A 19,435-nucleotide genomic window follows, 5' to 3' on the forward strand; every position below is an offset into this window, starting at 1 on the left:
AACCTTGTTGAAGAAGCTGAAAATATTACCTTTTTTTTATAATTTCATTCACATACCAAGAAAAAAAAAAAATATATATATATATTTATATATATAAACAAAAAAAAAATATTATACTTCTATGTGTGATAAAGCTGCATATTAACAGTTTTGCCTAAATATGACAATTGTTCAGCACCTGTTTTTAGTTATTTTTTACTGTAAAGTCTTTTATTATTTTAAAGAGACTAAAACTATAGACTAACTATACTAAAACTATAGACTAAAACTAAGAGACTATACCATGTGCTGGGAATTGAAGAAAAAAAAAAAAATAAAATAAAAAATATGACTGAAAAACCAAAAAAAAAAAAAAAAAAGTATTATAGATAACTTTCCCATGATGTATAAGACATTTTTGGATGTTATACGTTTTTTTTGTTCTGCTTTATGCTACAATATCAGATATTGAATGCAGATATAAATCTATTACTTTCAATAGACTAAAACATTTAAATTTGGTGTTTGTTATACCATGTGCTTGGAATTTAATAAAAACAAAAAAACAAAAATAATAAGACTGAAAAACCAAGAAAAAAAAAAAAAAAAGTATTATAGATAACCATCCTGTTATGTATGCGATATCTAAATATCAGTTTTTGCTTCTTTTTATACTGTCGAATTATAATTACGATTTTTTTTTTGTAAAGATCTCAAAGGCATTGCCTTGGAGTCTATAGTTGACTCTCCCATATAAAATGCTCTGTGAATATTCGTGTACAGATTACACACCTTGCTACTGTAGATTGAAATAAAAAAATAAGAAATTGCGTTATATTGATGAAAATATGATCTGTTTAAATCCAGAATCACATTGTCCATTTTTTTAGGCCAGTTTTTAATGAGAATTTTATATATTTATATATATATATATATATATATATATATATATAACAAATGTATTATGTTTCTATTGATTTTAATGGAAAATGCAACCGTTGAAAATGGAAAATGTGGTTCAGACAAATGTGGTTGTGACTATGGGCACTGGGAGTAAATGCAGGGGGGATACGAATGCATCATCGGAACCTGAAAATGTTTGACTGCCTTTTATACTTTTGTATGTAATGGATTTTTCGGAGTTCAGATCACGCAGCACGGACAGACAGACATATATGATCTGACTCTAGTGCAGCTCACAGCCGCCCCTTGAGTCCACTGTTCTTGCTGTTTCTCCCCTCCCTTTTCCTCAGTTGCCTGTAGGGATATGCTGGATGTGAGCACCAATGAGTAAAATGCACATCTCTGGCGTCTTTAGTTAACTGACCATCAACAACTATGTGAATTGCCAGTTGGTGGGGATGACTGTAATATAATGCATGTGTGTATATATACACATTTTTTTTTTTTTTGCAGAGTCTATTTTTTTATAATGCAATAAAAGATTAAATATTCATGTCGTCTTAATTACTTTGTCTTTATCTGGGTGTAGTTAATTTATGAGATTTTTTACAGCCCCTAAAGCGGACCTTCAGTCTTTTTTTTTTTTTTTTCCATCTTTCCATCTGTTAAATCTTCTGCCCTTGTTTGGATAGTAAAACTTTTTTTTTTCTGCCAGTAAATACCTTATACAGCCCACTGTTTCTTGTCTGGTCATTGGCCTAGGCTTATGACATCATGCACAGCTTTCACTCTCAGAGTTTGCCAGAAAAAAGGAAGGGAGTCATAAGAGGCCCAATAAGAGCTGCAGAGCTGGAGGTGTGCCTCTGTGTAAATCCAGGAAGTGAACAGGCAGCAGCTTCAGCTGCCCACAGTTAAAATGGTGGCAGCCAGAATCAGTGGAGGGAAATTTATTCAGCCTATCTGGCCAGTACAGAATCGCAGTATATATAAAATAATATGCAAAGTGGTTGGAGGGAAGCTTCAGAATGGCAAAGATGTTTTTATTACTAATTATGGGAGCAGACTGCAGTTCCTCTTTAACCAATTCAGCTCCAAAAGGTCCCCCCCCCCTCCCTTGTCCCAGTGAGAAGCTCTCATACCCAGAAACAGTTCTGTCCTGTGCTGCCATGTTCTTTCTAACTTAACCGGCCAGCTGGATTTTCCTGGTTCAGCAGACAGGCCTCCTGATGGTGTACCGATAGGCCCCCTTCCCTTCCTGAGATGTGCCTATCCCTAGAGGCATAGTGGGCAGCGTGCACAGCATTTGCCTAAGGTGAATGTGGAAGGAATACTACCCCGTCGTTGGTGTCAGTGGGATTAATAATGCCTCATCATTGGTGTCAGTGGGAGGAATAGTGCCCCATCATTGGTGTCAGTGGAAGGAATAATGCCCTGTATTTTGTGTCAGTGGGAGGATTAGTGTCCCATCATTGGTGTCAGTGGAAGGAATAGCATACCTCCCAACTTTTTGAGATGGGAATGAGGGACACCCATCAGCAAAAGTATGCAGGCATAAGACACACCCCTTGCCACACCCCCTTAAAGGAGAAATGTACAGAAAAAAACCCAAGATTGGTTAAATCCACAAGTGCTTTTTTTTACCACTACTATTCCTTTATATTGGCTTTTGAAATTTACAAATGCAGCAATTTAGAAATCAGATGAAAGGTTTAGCATTGGAAAATACTTTTTGATAGATAGAACATGCATTTTATATACAACTATACAGATCAGACCAAAATTAGGGACAAATGAGGAGGAATGAGGGACAGAGGGACATTGCTCCAAATCAGGGACAGTTGGGAGCTATGGGAATAGTGCCCCATCATTGGTGTCAGTGGGAGGAACAGTGCCCCAAGGACCAGATAAAAGCAAGCAAAGGGCCGCAGTTTGGAGACCACTGGTCATGTCCATATAAGTCTGCTACTGCATCTAACACTACTACCCTCTCCCCAGACTGACAATGCTGCTGTACTGTCCAAGGGTGGCACAAGAAAGCCTTGCTTACCGGGCACTTACACCCCCTTTCTGCCCAGGCCAATTTTTAGCTTTCAGCGCTGTCACTCTTTGAATGACAATTGCGCTGTCATACTACACTTTACCCAAATGAAATGTTTATCATGCTTTTCACACAAATAGAGCTTTTTCTTGGTGGTATTTAATTGCTGATGGTTTTTTTATTTTTTTGCTGAATAAAACGAAGGACCCAAAATTAAAAAAAAAAAAACTGTTTTAGTTTGTTATAAAATTTAGAAAACATGTAATTTTTCTCCTTCACTGATGTGCGCTGATGAGGCAGCACTGAGAGGCATTGATCTTATTGCATGTAAATCCTTGTTATTTTTTTTTTAGTCTTTGGGAACTTCAACTGCTGAGCTGGGTGACAGGCAGGATAATCTAGAACCTTGTAGTCCTTTCAGCTCAGCCTATGATTGCATGTAGTTCCAATCTTTACCTTATGTGCAGGTTTGGTTGCCACAGCCTTATCCTGGATCTGGGAAGCCTGTGAGTTATCTGACCGGGGACATGCATGACCAAGTGGTCGCTCTGCTATTGCGTCCCCTTCCCAGGCACAGAACACTCCAGCAGGAAACTACATTAGGTGGACTTCACTGGCAGGATGAACATGTACTGTATCTGTATGCCTTTGCAGGAGTTTGAAGGGAAAACTGTAAGTGCAGAGGCAATTTTAATGAAAGTGTATCTATACCCCCTTTTTTATTTACGTTTGGACCAAATGGGAAAGGTTAGGACCCCTGTCAGATTTTTCTGCTACAAGTGCTCCGATAAAGAGATTTTCCCCAACTTTCTGTTTGGGGGATGTTTTACTAGAATCCTGTCAGTGTTCAGACCATACGCCGCACACCGCATCAAATTGGTCTGCATAGCTGTTATCCCAGAAGGAAGCCTCTTCTAAAGATGATGCACAAGAAAACCCGCAAACAGTTTGCTGAAGACAAGCAGACTAAGGACATGGATTACAGGAACCATGTCTTGTGGTCTGATGAGACCAAGATAAACTTATTTGGCTCAGATGGTGACAAGCGTGTGTGGCGGCAACCAGGTGAGGAGGACAAAGACAAGTGTGTCTTGTCTACAGTCAAGCATGGTGGTGGGAGTGTCATGGTCTGGGGCTGCATGAGTGCTGCCGGCACTGGGGGGCTACAGATCATTGAGGGGACCATGAATGCCAACATGTACTGTGACATACTGAAGCAGAGCATGATCCCCTCCCTTCAGAGACTGGGCCGCAGGGCAGTATTCTGACATGATAACGACCCCAAACACACCTCCAAGACCACCACTGCCTTGCTAAAGAAGCTGAGGGTAAAGGTGATGGACTGGCCAAGCATGTCTCCAGACCTAAACCCTATTGAGCATCTGTGGGACATCCTCATACGGAAGGTGGAGGAGCACAAGATCTCCAACATCCACCAGCTCTGTGATGTCATCATGGAGGAGGGGAAGAGGACTCCAGTGACAACCTGTGAAGCTCTGGTGACCTCCATGCCCAAGAGGGTTAAGGCAGTGCTGGAAAATAATGGTGACCACACAAAATATTGACACTTTGGGCCCAATTTGGACATTTTAATTTAGGGGTGTACTCACTTTTGTTGCCAGCAGTTTAGACATTAATGGCTGTGTGTTGAGTTATTTTGAGGGGACAGCAAATGTACACTGTTATACAAGCTGTACACTCACTACTTTAAATTGGAGACAAGTGTCATTTCTTCAGTGTTGTCACATGAAAAGATAGAAGAAAAGAAGAAAATATTTACAAAAATGTGAGGGGTGTACTCACTTTTGTGAGATACTGTATATTCTAAACAAAACTATTTAAAATTTTGAATACAATTTTTTGCTGTGGACATTTGTTACAGGGGATACATTTTCTTGTAGGTGTCATATTATTTTATCCCACCCCCCCCCCCCCCCCCCCTGTCTGCACTTGTGGAGTTGGATTGGAAAGTTGTATATTTTTTTTTTTTTCAATAATGTTTTATTCAATTTTGTCAGGTATACAATATTGATAACAGTATATTAATATTAACAAAAGATTGAAAGCAGATTGGAAAACGTAGATCTTTACAAACAGCAATCTACGGAGTTGTAAAACAAAATAATTAGGTTTAGCTTTGAAGTAAACGTTATGCTAAACTGCAACATTCAATATCAAGAGTTACAAAACAAAATAAACTGAGAGAAAAGAAGAGAAAAAAATAAAAAATAAATAACATATATATATAAATATATATATATATAAAGACATACATATATATGAAAGAGCTTATTGTGAAACCTCGTGGGAGGGGGAAGGTGATACTATAACTATTTCAGTGACCATGGGTAATTCATGTATGTTAGATAATGAAAAAAAAAAAAAAAAAAAAACAGTATCCAGTCACCCCAAATGGGAACTCACTGTGACCGGATACTATAATATAGCATAGGATCAAAGTGTATGAAAAGTTGGTCAAAGGAATAGTGTGTAGGTATGAAGTTAGGACTGGAAAGTAATTACATAAAATAAACAGAATCTGTAACAAAACTATGTGCCTATCATAAGGATCCAAAATTATCATATGTTGGAGGAAGAGAAAAAAAATAAAAAAATAATAAGGAGTTTGAAAGGTCTATCTGAGAGGGGGAGAGATAGTATCGTTGGAGAGAAGGTTTCTTAGAAGGAGAGTAATATCCAGGAGTGTTGGCAGATATCAACAGGTATAAATATGGTAGGAGTCTCCCAAAGGAGCTCAGTGTATAATACAACAGTTGTTTTCTAAAGTAAGGAAATGCGACTATATATTCAAATATAAAAGGTTAGTAGAGGTGTGAAAAGGATTCAAGCATAGTCATGACTTGGTAAATCTATTTAAATAATGAGGTAGATTTCCTTCATCCAGTAAGCAAAGCGTGATATTCTTGTGTGGTGGTAAAGTGTTGCCAGCATGACCATGTTTGTACAAATTTGGAAGGGGTGTCTCTTGCTTGATGGATCAATTCTTCCATTTCAGCAGTTCTTTGGATGCGCTCTAACCAATCTCTTATTGATGGTGGGGTAGATGAGCGCCACTTTCTAGGGATACACATGTTAGCTGCCATGATCATGTGCATAGTCAATGAGTGCAGGTAGGTACGTTTTGGTTTTGCAGGATAGTGTAAAAGAAATTGTGCTGGTGTGTAGTCTAGTTTGTATGTGGTGATGGTTTGTATTAAAGCTTGAACTTTCTTCCAGAAAGGTTGGATCTTGCTGCAAGACCACCATATGTGCAATAAAGAGCCGTGTTCATTTCCACATCGCCAGCATTGTGAGGATACAGAAGGAAAAATATGATGGAGTTTGAGAGGGGTTCTATACCATCTGGTAATGAGTTTATAAGCATTTTCTTGTGCGTAAACATTCAGAGACCCTTTGTGTACAATTGTGTATATTGTTTCCCAATCTCTACGTGTGAAGTTAATAGATAACTCATTGGACCATTTCATGGAGGTCCAATCATTCCATAGCATTTGAGATGGGAACAATAACGCATAGGTAAAAGAAATTAAGTGATTATGTGGTTCAGATTTTTGGCACATATCTTCAAATGGGGTGAGAGCCCTGGACCATTCTATGTTTGGAGATCGCGAATCAAGGAAATTTTTGATTAGAAGATTCGTTTCGTATGTAATTGTGTTTGGTCTAAGGAGGTTCGATAGTTCATTATAGGAAAGTAGATTGTCGTTTTTAAAGAAATGAAGGGCCCGGATCTGTTTGTAAGGCCATTGAATCTTCAGTAAGGGCTCCCGCATTCCCTGAGCAAATGCAGGGTTGAGTATGATCGGTGTCATTGGACCTGGAATGGATGAGATATTATATTTTTTGCAAGCCTTTCGAAATGTAAAAAGCGTAGAATGGATCAAGGGGTGTGTTTTGTGTAATTTTGGAGTGTGATTGCATGTTATCCAAGGTAGTTGTGCAATTGGAATTTTAGATAAGGAATTTTCCAATTGGACCCAATCTTTGGTGGAGGTATGTAGATTCCAATCTACGATTCTTGTTAAATGGGCCGCTTGATGATATTTTTCCACATCTGGAAGACCAAGTCCTCCACTAAGCTTGGGCAAAGTTAGTTTGAGGTAGTTCAATCTGGGACGTATGGAACCCCAAATAAAATTGGTGCATATTCTTCGATATGTTGAGAAAAACGTGGATGGAAGCTTGATAGGGATCATTTGAAAAAGGTATAAAACCCTTGGTAAAATGTTCATCTTGAGTATAGCCATTCTCCCAAACCAAGAGAAAATACCAGCAGACCATTTTTTAAGGTCATTGGTAATATTACGCAGTAAAGGTAGGTAGTTTGTGTCATAAAGATCTTTTAGAGAGGACGGCAGTTGGATTCCTAAATATGAGATGGTGTGAGCGTTCCATTTGAAAGGGAAATTGTTCTGGCACTGTGAGCATTGTTCAGAGGAAAAGGTGATATTTAGTGCCTGGGATTTTGTAAGATTAATTTTGAGATGGGATAATTGGTTAAAGTGATTGAGTGTTGTCAAAAGATTCGGTAGGGTTGTCAGTGGCTCTGTGAGGAACAAAAGTACGTCATCTGCGAAAGCAGCTAGTTTGTAAGTACGAGAATGTATATCGATGCCTTTGATATCTGGATTTGCTCTGATGCATCGAAGGAGTGGTTCCAAGGTGAGTACAAAAATAAGCGGGGAGAGGGGGCAGCCCTGTCGTGTGCCATTGGAAATGGGAAAGGCGTTCGATAGGTGGCCATTAATGCGAATTCTCGCCGTGGGATTGGAGTATAGCATAAGAATATAATTAAGCATACGATCTGGGATGCCAATTGTTTTCAAGGATTCCGACATATAATCCCAGGCCACTCTATCGAACGCCTTCTCCGCGTCCAACGACGGAAAGTTGTATTTTTTAATGGGTAGGCATTGAACGTCTACATGTCCTATTGTCCTCTCCGAATCGGCTGCTTTTCCTCCGTAATCACACTCTTGCTCGCGCGGTGAACGCACGCGCCCCCTAGTGTCTGTTATGATAGAGTTGGCCTTCCAGTTCCTAAGTTTCATTTCACTAAAAACGAAACTTATTTTTTTCTTTTCTTATTTTACTTTTGCCCCTCCTACAAGTGACTCACAGCCTTGTATGTGGCTATAGAAACACTTAACCCCTTCACGAGCAGAGGCATTTGATCCCCCAATGCCCGGACAAAATTTAGCAGTGTCAGTGTGCTTTAGTTAACCTGATAATAACTATGGCTGCTACTATACCTACCTAAATAATTTGTACACTTACGGCATTTATTGGGTACAAGGTTGATTAACTTGCTCTTGCTTTTTATTTTAAACTGAGAAATTAACAACATGAAAAAAAAAAAAAAAAGCGGATACCCTCTTTAGAGGCATCCAGCTCCTATTTCCTCCCGGGACTCCGAAAGGAAGTTCAGCTCTTCCCCCCTCCCTCCCTCCCTGCAATCTACTGGGACACATTACAGGTCCCAGAAGATTGCCTGGCCATTCACAGTGTGCGGCTCGTGCAAGTGCAGTGCATGCCTGGCTGTGAAGCCACAGCTGGGCTCCCACAGTAAGAATGCCGGCGTTGCGGAGAGGAGAGGAGCAGGGCTTCGTACGCCCGCTTCGCTGGACCATGGGACAGGTGAGTGTCTGATTATTGCAGACACTCACCCATCCAGTGGATCCAATGTTGTCCCACTGAGAAGCTCTCATACCCAGCAACATTTCTGTCCTGTGCCACCATCTTCTTTCTAACTTCACCGGCCCGCTGGATTTTCCTGGTTCAGCAGACAGGCCTCCTGATGGTGTACCAATAGGCCCGCTCCACCCTCCCTTCCTGAGATGTGCCTATCCCTAGAGGCATAGTGGGCAGCGTGCACAGCATTTGCCTAAGGTGAATGTGGGAGGAATAGTGTCCCATCATTGGTGTCAGTGGGAGGAATAGTGCCCCATTGTTAATGTCAGTGGAATTAATAGTGTCCCATCATTGGTGTCAGTGGGAGGAATAGTGCCCCATCATTGGTGTCAGTGGAAGGAATAGTCCCCCATCATTGGTGTCAGTGGGAGGAATAGTGTCCCATCATTGGTGTCAGTGGGAGGAATAGTGCCCCATCATTGGTGTTAGTGGGAGGAATAGTGCCCCATCATTGGTGTCAGTGGAAGGAATAGTGTCCCATCATTGGTGTCAGTGGAAGGAATAGCATACCTCCCAACTTTTTGAGATGGGAATGAGGGACACCTATCAGCAAACGTAGGCAGGCATAGGACACACCCCTTGCCGCACCCCCTTAAAGGAGAATTGTACAAAAAAAAGCAAGATTGGTTAAATCCACAAGTGCTTTTTTTTACCACTACTATTCCTTTATATTGGCTTTTAGAATTTACAAATGCAGCAATTTAGATGAAAGGTTTAGCATTGGAAAACACTTTTTGATAGATAGAATGTGCATTTTATATACAACTATACAGATCAGACCAAAATGAGGGACAAATGAGGAGGAATGAGGGACAGAGGGACATTACTCCAAATCAGGGACAGTTGGGAGCTATGGGAATAGTGTCCCATCATTGGTGTCAGTGGGTGGAACAGTGCCCCAAGGACCAGATAAAAGCAAGCAATGGGCCACAGTTTGGAGACCACTGGTCATGTCCATGTAAGTCTGCTACTGCATCTAAAGCCGCGTACACACGGGCGGATTGTATGGCCTACTTAGTCCGCCGAAACACATTTCAGCGGACAGTCCGCTCGTGTGTGGGCTTCAGCGGACTTTTTCAGCGTGCAGTCTGGCGTACTAAGTATTTCGGAATTTCCGTAATACTGTCCGTCAGACTTTGGTTTCAGCGGACAGTCCGCTCGTGAGTAGGCTAGTTCGACAGACTAAGAATGGTGCATGCTCAGAAAGGATTTACACGGCGGAAGGTTGCATTGCTGTGTATTGGACTTCCTATTTCTAGTCCCGTCGTACGTGCTGTACACGTCATCGCGCAAGCTTTCGTCGGACTGTTTGTGCATCCGTGTGTGGTCAAGTCCGTTCATTCGAAAGTATGACGGACTGTCCGTCGGATTGTATGACGGACTAAGTAGGCCATACAATCCGCCCGTGTGTACGCGGCCTTACACTACCCTCTCCCCAGACTGACAATGCTGCTTTACTGTCCAAGGGTGGCACAAGAAAGCCTTGCTTACCGGGCACTTAAACCCCCTTTCTGCCCAGGCCAATTTTTAGCTTTCAGCGCTGTCACTCTGTGAATGACAATTGCGCTGTCATACTACACTTTACCCAAATGAAATTTTTATCATGCTTTTCACACAAATAGAGCTTTCTTTTGGTGGTATTTAATTGCTGATGGTTTTTAATTTTTTGCTGAATAAAACGAAGGACCCAAAATTTTGAAAAAAAAAAAATGTTTTAGTTTGTTATAAAATTTTGAAAACAGGTAATTTTTCTCCTTCACTGATGTGTGCTGATGAGGCTGCACTGATGAGCGGCACTGAGAGGCATTGATCTTTTTGCATGTAAATCCTTGTTATTTTATTTTTTAGTCTTTCAGAACTTCAACTGCTGAGCTGGGTGACAGGCAGGATAATCTAGAATGGAGATAGGCAATTAGCGGACCTCCAGCTGTTGCAAAACTACAAGTCCCATCATGCCTCTGCCTTTGGGTGTCATGCTTGCGGCTGTCAGAGTCTTGCTATGCCTCATGGGAATTGAAGTTCTGCAACAGCTGGAGGTCCGCTAATTGCATATCCCTGCGAGTCTAGAACCTTGTAGTCCTTTCAGCTCAGCCTATGATTGCATGTAGTTACTTAGCTTATGTGCAAGTTCGGTTGCTATAGCCTTATCCTGGATCTGGGAAGCCTGTAAGTTATCTGACCGGGGACATGCATGACCAAGTGGTCGCTCTGCTATTGTGTCCCCTTCCCAGGCACAGAACACTCCAGCAGGAAGCTACATTAGGTGGACTTCACTGGCAGGATGAACATGTACTGTATCTGTATGCCTTTGCAGGAGTTTGAAGGGAAAACTGTAAGTGCAGAGGCAATTTTAATGAAAGTGTATCTATACCCCCTTTTTTATTTACGTTTGGACCAAATGGGGAAAGGTTAGGACCCCTGTCAGATTTTACTGCTACCAGGGCTCCGTTAAAGAGATTTTCCCCAACTTCCTGTTTGGGGGATGTTTTATCTGACCGGGGACATGCATGACCAAGTGACCTGGTCTCTCTGCTACTGCGTCCCCTTCCCAGGCACAGACCACTCCAGCAGGAAGCTACATTAGGTGGACTTCACTGGCAGGATGAACAGGTACTGTATCTGTATGCCTTTGCAGGAGTTTGAAGGGAAAACTGTAAGTACAGAGGCATTTTAATTAAAGTGTATCTATACCCCCTTTTTTATTTACGTTTGGACCAAATGGGGAAAGGTTAGGACCCCTGTCAGATTTTACTGCTACCAGGGCTCCGTTAAAGAGATTTTCCCCAACTTCCTGTTTGGGGGATGTTTTATCTGACCGGGGACATGCATGACCAAGTGACCTGGTCTCTCTGCTACTGCGTCCCCTTCCCAGGCACAGAACACTCCAGCAGGAAGCTACATTAGGTGGATTTCACTGGCAGGATGAACATGTACTGTATCTGTATGCCTTTGCAGGAGTTTGAAGGGAAAACTGTAAGTGCAGAGGCAATTTTAATGAAAGTGTATCTATACCCCCTTTTTTATTTACGTTTGGACCAAATGGGGAAAGGTTAGGACCCCTGTCAGATTTTACTGCTACCAGGGCTCCGTTAAAGAGATTTTCCCCAACTTCCTGTTTGGGGGATGTTTTATCTGACCGGGGACATGCATGACCAAGTGACCTGGTCTCTCTGCTACTGCGTCCCCTTCCCAGGCACAGACCACTCCAGCAGGAAGCTACATTAGGTGGACTTCACTGGCAGGATGAACAGGTACTGTATCTGTATGCCTTTGCAGGAGTTTGAAGGGAAAACTGTAAGTACAGAGGCATTTTAATTAAAGTGTATCTATACCCCCTTTTTTATTTACGTTTGGACCAAATGGGGAAAGGTTAGGACCACTGTCAGATTTTACTGCTACCAGGGCTCCGTTAAAGAGATTTTCCCCAACTTCCTGTTTGGGGGATGTTTTACTAGAAGCCTGTCAGTGTTCAGACCATATGCAGCACACTGCATCAAATTGGTCTGCATGGCTGTTGTCCCAGAAGGAAGCCTCTTCTAAACGTGAGGCACAAGAAAACCCGCAAACAGTTTGCTGAAGACAAGCAGACTAAGGACATGGATTACTGGAACCATGTCCTGTGGTCTGATGAGACCAAGATAAACTTATTTGGTTCAGATGGTTTGAAGCGTGTGTGGGGGCAACCAGGTGAGAAGTACAAAGACAAGTGTGTCTTGCCTACAGTCAAGCATGGTGGTGGGAGTGTCATGGTCTGGGGCTGCAGGAGTGCTGCCGGTGTCCTATCAAATATGGTCCCCCATCGGATAGTGTCTGCTTGTATTGGGGGGCTAACACACAGATTCTGAAAATAGCCGAGGATGAACGGTGCCTGCGCCGTGAGTCCAGGTTCTAGCCCCACCATCCAAGTGGACATAGAGTTAGAATAAAAAGAGCCGAGTGCGGCGAGGCCGAGCCCGAAGCGTGGAGAGCGAAGCTCGCCCGCGAGGGGCCCTCTATTTTTCACAACCCTGTGTCCGCTTGGATTGGGGGGCTAACACCTCCACTCACGACGCAGGCGCCGTTCATCTTCGGAGATTTTCCGAAGCTTCGTCTGCCCCGTGCTGCACATGCGCAGTACGGGGCGGACACTATCTGCCAGAACACCGGCACTGGGGAGCTACAGTTCATGGAGGGAACCATGAATGCCAACATGTACTGTGACATACTGAAGCAGAGCATGATCCCCTCCCTTCAGAGACTGGGTCGCAGGGCAGTATTCCAACATGATAACGACCCCAAACACACCTCCAAGATGACCACTTCCTTGCTAAAGAAGCTGAGGGTAAAGGTGATGGACTGGCTAAGCATTTCTCCAGACCTAAACCCTACTGATCATCTGTGGGGCATCCTCAAATGGAAGGTGGAGGAGCACAAGGTCTCTAACATCCACCAGCTCTGTGATGTCATCATGGAGGAGGGGAAGAGGACTCCAGTGGTGACCTGTGAAGCTCTGGTGACCTCCATGTCCAAGAGGGTTAAGGCAGTGCTGGAAAATAATGGTGGCCACACAAAATATTGATACTTTGGGCCCAATTTGGACATTTTCACTTAGGGGTGTACTCACTTTTGTTGCCAGCGGTTTAGACATTAATGGCTGTGTGTTGAGTTATTTTGAGGGGACGGCAAATTTACACTGTTATACAAGCTGTACACTCACTACTTTACATTGTAGACAAGTGTCATTTCTTCAGTGTTGTCACATGAAAAGATAGAAGAAAATATTTACAAAAATGTGAGGGGTGTACTTACTTTTGTGAGATACTGTATATTCTAAACAAAACTATTTAAAATTTTGAATACAATTTTTTGCTGTGTACATTTGTTACAGGGGATACATTTTCTTGTGGGTGTCGTATTATTTTATCCCTCCCTTGTCTGCACTTGTGGAGTTGGATTGGAAAGCTTTATTTTTTAATGGGTAGGCATTGAACGTCTACATGTCCTATTCTCCTCTCCGAATCGGCTGCTTTTCTCCGTAATGACACTCTTGCTCACGCGGTGAACACACGCGCCCCCTAGTGTCTGTTATGATAGAGTTGGCCTTCCAGTTCCTAAGTTTCATTTCACTAAAAACAAAACTTATATTTTTTTTTTCTTATTTTACCCCTCCTACAAGTGACTCACAGTCTTGTATGTGGATATAGAAACACTTAACCCCTTCACCACCAGAGGCATTTGATCCCTCAATGCCCGGACAAAATTTAGCAGTGTCGGTGTGCTTTAGTTAACCTGATAATAACTATGGCTGCTACTATACCTACCTAAATAATTTGTACACTTACGGCATTTATTGGGTACAAGGTTGATTTACTTTCTCTTGCTTTTAATTTTAAACTGAGAAATTAACATCATGGAAAAAAAAAAAGCGGATACCCTCTTTAGAGGCATCCAGCTCCCATTTCCTCCCGGGACTCCGGAAGGAAGTTCACCTCTTCCCCCCGACCTCCCTGCAATCTTCTGGGACACGTCACAGGTCCCAGAAGATTGCCTGGCCATTCACCGTGTGGCGGCTCGCGCAAGCGCAGTGCGTGCCCGGCTGTGAAGCCACAGCTGGGCTCCCACAGTAAGAGTGCCGGCGTTGCGGAGAGGAGCAGGGCTTCGTACGCCAGCTTCGCTGGACCATGGGACAGGTGAGTGTCTGATTATTGCAGACACTCACCCATCCAGTGGATCCAATGTTGTCCCACTGAGAAGCTCTCATACCCAGCAACATTTCTGTCCTGTGCCACCATCTTCTTTCTAACTTCACAGGCCCGCTGGATTTTTCTGATTCAGCAGACAGGCCTCCTGATGGTGTACCGATAGGCCCGCTCTACCCTCCCTTCCTGAGATGTGCCTATCCCTAGAGGCATAGTGGGCAGCGTGCACAGCATTTGCCTAAGGTGAATGTGGGAGGAATACTACCCTGTCGTTTGTGTCAGTGGGAGGAATAGTGCTCCATCATTGGTGTCAGTGGGAGGAATAGTGCCCCATCATTGGTGTCAGTGGGAGGAATAGTGTCCCATCATTGGTGTCAGTGGGAGGAATAGTGTCCCATCATTGGTGTCAGTGGAAGGAATAGTGCCCCATCATTGGTGTCAGTGGGAGGAATAGTGCCCCATCATTGGTGTCAGTGGGAGAAATAGTGTCCCATCATTGGTGTCAGTGGGAGAAATAGTGCCCCATCATTGGTGTCAGTGGGAGGAATAGTGCCCCATCATTGGTGTCAGTGGAAGGAATAGCATACCTCCCAACTTTTTGAGATGGGAATGAGGGACACCTATCAGCAAAAGTAGGCAGGCATAGGACACACCCCTTGCCACACCCCCTTAAAGGAGAATTGTACAAAAAAAAAAAACAAGATTGGTTAAATCCACAAGTTCTTTTTTTTACCACTACTATTCCTTTATATTGGCTTTTAGAATTTACAAATGCAGCAATTTAGTTGAAAGGTTTAGCGCTGGAAAATACTTTTTGATAGATAGAACGTGCATTTTATATACAACTATACAGATCAGACCAAAATGAGGGACAAATGAGGAGAAATGAGGGACAGAGGGACATTGCTCCAAATCAGGGACAGTTGGGAGCTATGGAAATAGTGTCCCATCATTGGTGTCAGTGGGAGGAACAGTGCCCCAAGGACCAGATAAAAGCAAGCAATGGGCCGCAGTTTGGAGACCACTGGTCATGTCCATGTAAGTTTGCTACTGCATCTAACACTACTACCCTCTCCCCAGACTGACAATGCTGCTGTACTGTCCAAGGGTGGCACAAGAAAGCCTTGCTTACCGGGCACTTACACCCCCTTTCTGCCCAGGCCAATTTTTAGCTTTCAGTGCTGTCACAGTTTGAATGACAATTGCGCTGTCATACTACACTTTACCCAAATGAATTTTTTATCATGCTTTTCACACAAATAGAGCTTTCTTTTGGTGGTATTTAATTGCTGATGGGTTGTTTTTTTTTTGCTAAATAAAACGAAGGACCCAAAATTAAAAAAAAAAAAAACTGTTTTAGTTTGTTATAAAATTTTGAAAACAGGTAATTTTTCTCCTTCACTGATGTGCGCTGATGAGGCTGCACTGATGAGGCTGCACTGAGAGGCATTGATCTTTTTGCATGTAAATCATTGTTATTTTAATTTTTAGTCTTTCAGAACTTCAACTGCTGAGCTGGGTGACAGGCAGGATAATCTAGAATGGAGATAGGCAATTAGCGGACCTCCAGCTCTTGCAAAACTACAAGTCCCATCATGCCTCTGCCTCTGGGTGTCATGCTTGTGGCTGTCAGAGTCTTGCTATGCCTCATGGGAGTTGTAGTTCTGCAACAGCTGGAGGTCCGCTAATTGCATATCCCTGCTCTAGAACCTTGTAGTCCTTTCAGCTCAGCATATGATTGCATGTAGTTCCTTAGCTTATGTGCAAGTTTGGTTGCTATAGCCTTATCCTGGATCTGGAAAGCCTGTGAGTTATCTGATCGGGGACATGCATGACCAAGTGACCTGGTCGCTCTGCTATTGTGTCCCCTTCCCAGGCACAGAACACTCCAGCAGGAAGCTACATTAGGTGGACTTCACTGGCAGGATCAACAGGTGCTGTATCTGTATGCCTTTGCAGGAGTTTGAAGGGAAAACTGTAAGTGCAGAGGCAATTTTAATTAAAGTGTATCTATACCCCCTTTTTTATTTACGTTTGGACCAATTGGGGAAAGATTAGGACCCCTGTCAGATTTTACTGCTACCATGGCTCCATTAAAGAGATTTTCCCCAACTTTCTGTTTGGGGGATGTTTTACTAGAAGCCTGTCAGTGTTCAGACCATACGCGGCACACTGCATCAAATTGGTCTGCATGGCTGTCGTCCCAGAAGGAAGCCTCTTCTTAAGATGAGGCACAAGTAAAACCGGCAAACAGTTTGCTGAAGACAAGCAGACTAAGGACATGGATTACCGGAACCATGTCCTGTGGTCTGATGAGACCAAGATAAACGTATTTGGTTCAGATGGTGACAAGCGTGTGTGGGGGCAACCAGGTGAGAAGAACAAAGACAAGTGTGTCTTGCCTACAGTCAGGCATGGTGGTGGGAGTGTCATGGTCTGGGGCTGCATGAGTGCTGCCGGCACTGGGGGGCTACAGATCATTGAGGGGACCATGAATGCCAACATGTACTGTGACATACTGAAGCAGAGCATGATCCCCTCCCTTCAGAGACTGGGCCGCAGGGCAGTATTCCAATATAAAGGACCCCAAACACACTTGCAAGACGACCACTGCCTTGCTAAAGAAGCTGAGGGTATGGGTGATGGACTGGCCAAGCATGTCTCCAGACCTAAACCCTACTGATCATCTGTGGGGCATCCTCAAATGGAAGGTGGAGGAGCACAAGGTCTCCAACATCCACCAGCTCTGTGATGTCATCATGGAGGAGGGGAAGAGGACTCCAGTGGTGACCTGTGAAGCTCTGGTGACCTCCATGCCCAAGAGGGTTAGGGCAGTGCTGGAAAATAATGGTGGCCACACAAAATATTGACAATTTGGGCCCAATTTGGACATTTTCACTTAGGGGGTGTACTCACTTTTGTTGCCAGTGGTTTAGACATTAATGGCTGTGTGTTGAGTTATTTTGAGAGGACAGCAAATTTACACTGTTATACAAGCTGTACACTCACTACTTTACATTGTAGACAAGTGTCATTTCTTCAGTGTTGTCACATGAAAAGATAGAAGAAAATATTTACAAAAATGTGGGGGGTGTACTTACTTTTGTGAGATACTGTATATTCTAAACAAAACTATTTTAAATTATGAATACAATGTTTTGCTGTGGACATTTGTTACAGGGGATACATTTTCTTGTGGGTGTCGTATTATTTACCCCCCCCCCCCTTTGTCTGCACTTGCGGAGTTGGATTGGAAAGTTGTATTTTTTAATGGGTAGGCATTGAACGTCTACATGTCCTATTGTCCTCTCCGAATCGGCTGCTTTTCCTCCGTAATGACACTCTTGCTCACGCGGTGAACACACGCGCCCCCTAGTGTCTGTTATGATAGAGTTGGCCTTCCAGTTCCTAAGTTTCATTTCACTAAAAACGAAACTTATTTTTTTTCTTATTTTGCCCCTCCTACAAGTGACTCACAGCCTTGTATGTGGATATAGAAACACTTAACCCCTTCACGACCAGAGGCATTTGATCCCTCAATGCCCGGACAAAGTTTAACAGTGTCAGTGTGCTTTAGTTAACCTGATAATAACTATGGCTGCTACTATACCTACCTAAATAATTTGTACACTTACGGCATTTATTGGGTACAAGGTTGATTAACTTGCTATCGCTTTTAATTTTGAACTGAGAAATTAACAACATGGAAAAAAATAAAAATAAAAGTGAACTTTTTTTTTTTTAACCACTTCAATACCGGGCACTTATACACCTTCCTGCTCAGAACAATTTTCAGCTTTCAGCGCTGTCGCACTTTGAATGACAATTGTGCGGTCATACAACACTGTACCCGAACTAAACTTTTATCATTTTGTTCCCACAAATAGAGCTTTCTTTTGGTGGTATTTGATCACCTCTGGGATTTTTATTTTCTGCTAAACAAATATAAAAAAAAAAGACCGAAAATGTTGAAAAAAACAATGTTTTTTTTTTGTTTCTGTTACAAAACTTTGTAAATAAGTAAGTTTTCTCTTTCACTGATGGGCACTGATGGGGCTGCCCTGACGGGCACTGATAAGGTGGCACTGATGGGCAGTAATATGCGGTACTGATGGCTACGGATAGGCGGCATGGATGTACAGTAATTGATAGTACGGATGGATGGCAATCAGACATGTGTGCCGTCAATAAATTTGTTTTGTTTCATTCCCTTTCATACAAAAATTAATTCGTATTTCGTAATCCGTGTCCGAAATTCAATTCAGATTCGTACGAAATATGAATTTACGTTAGATTCGTAAACTTTTTCATAAAATAACGAAAGTTCGTTGAATGATGAATTTTTCATTATGAGGGGTTCCCACCACCCCTGTGCTGTGCTGACTTCCTCTGATTGGTGAACAAAACAGCAGTCACTTTTCAAAAAGCATAGAAATTCCCATGGGGTTCCCACCATCCCTGTGCTGAGTTCCCAGGTCTGTACACCTCCTGTGCCCATTATGAGGGGTTCCCACCATCCCTGTGCTGAGTTCCCAGGTCTGTACACCTCCTGTGCCCATTATGAGGGGTTTCCACCATCCCTGTGCTGAGTTCCTGGGGTTTTAACTTTTAGGTTCGTTAACTTTTCGTAACAATTACGAATTTTCGTTATGAATTTGGAATTCGAAATTCTTAAAACAAAATTTCGTACAGAATTAGTATCCATAAAATGTTGTATTTCGGATTCGTACAAAGCTAATCACACACGTCTACCAATCAGTGATGCCCATTGTGGGCACTGATTGGCATCCATTGTGGGCACCAATTGCATCCCTGGTAGTCTAGGGTGGCATACCTGGTGGTGACATCCCTGGTGGTCCTAGTGGTGTCCCTGGTGGTCCAGTGTGGGCATCCTTGGTGGGGGGGGGAGTCTAGGGTTGCCACCTTTTCTTCAAGTCTAACCCGAACACTTTTGTGGTGCACAGCAATTTTTTGTATAAACTATACATATATTTTGCTACTAAATAACATTTCTAATCATATGAAGTTAATAGCAAGAGTTCCCCTTTACATCAGAGTCAACAGAGTTCCCCTTTTACATCTGAACTCGCAGAGTTCCTTTTCACTGTAAGGGAGGACTCTGCAG

General features: G+C 42.7%; 1 protein-coding gene across 1 annotated transcript in view; it reads left to right on the forward strand.

The window, feature by feature from the left end:
* Nucleotides 1–1,433, forward strand: part of LOC143935165 (uncharacterized) — a 24,671-nt gene extending 23,238 nt beyond the window's left edge. The window contains exon 5 of the mRNA XM_077458823.1: nucleotides 1–1,433. This exon is cut by the window's left edge and continues 9,047 nt beyond it. The gene's annotated coding sequence lies outside the window, so the exon portion shown is untranslated.
* The last annotated feature ends 18,002 nt before the right edge of the window (nucleotides 1,434–19,435 follow it).

This window comes from Lithobates pipiens, unplaced genomic scaffold (assembly GCF_037356315.1).
Source record: "Lithobates pipiens isolate NorthernLeopardFrog02 unplaced genomic scaffold, aLitPip1_a1.2 Scaffold_28, whole genome shotgun sequence".
Taxonomy (NCBI): domain Eukaryota; kingdom Metazoa; phylum Chordata; class Amphibia; order Anura; family Ranidae; genus Lithobates; species Lithobates pipiens.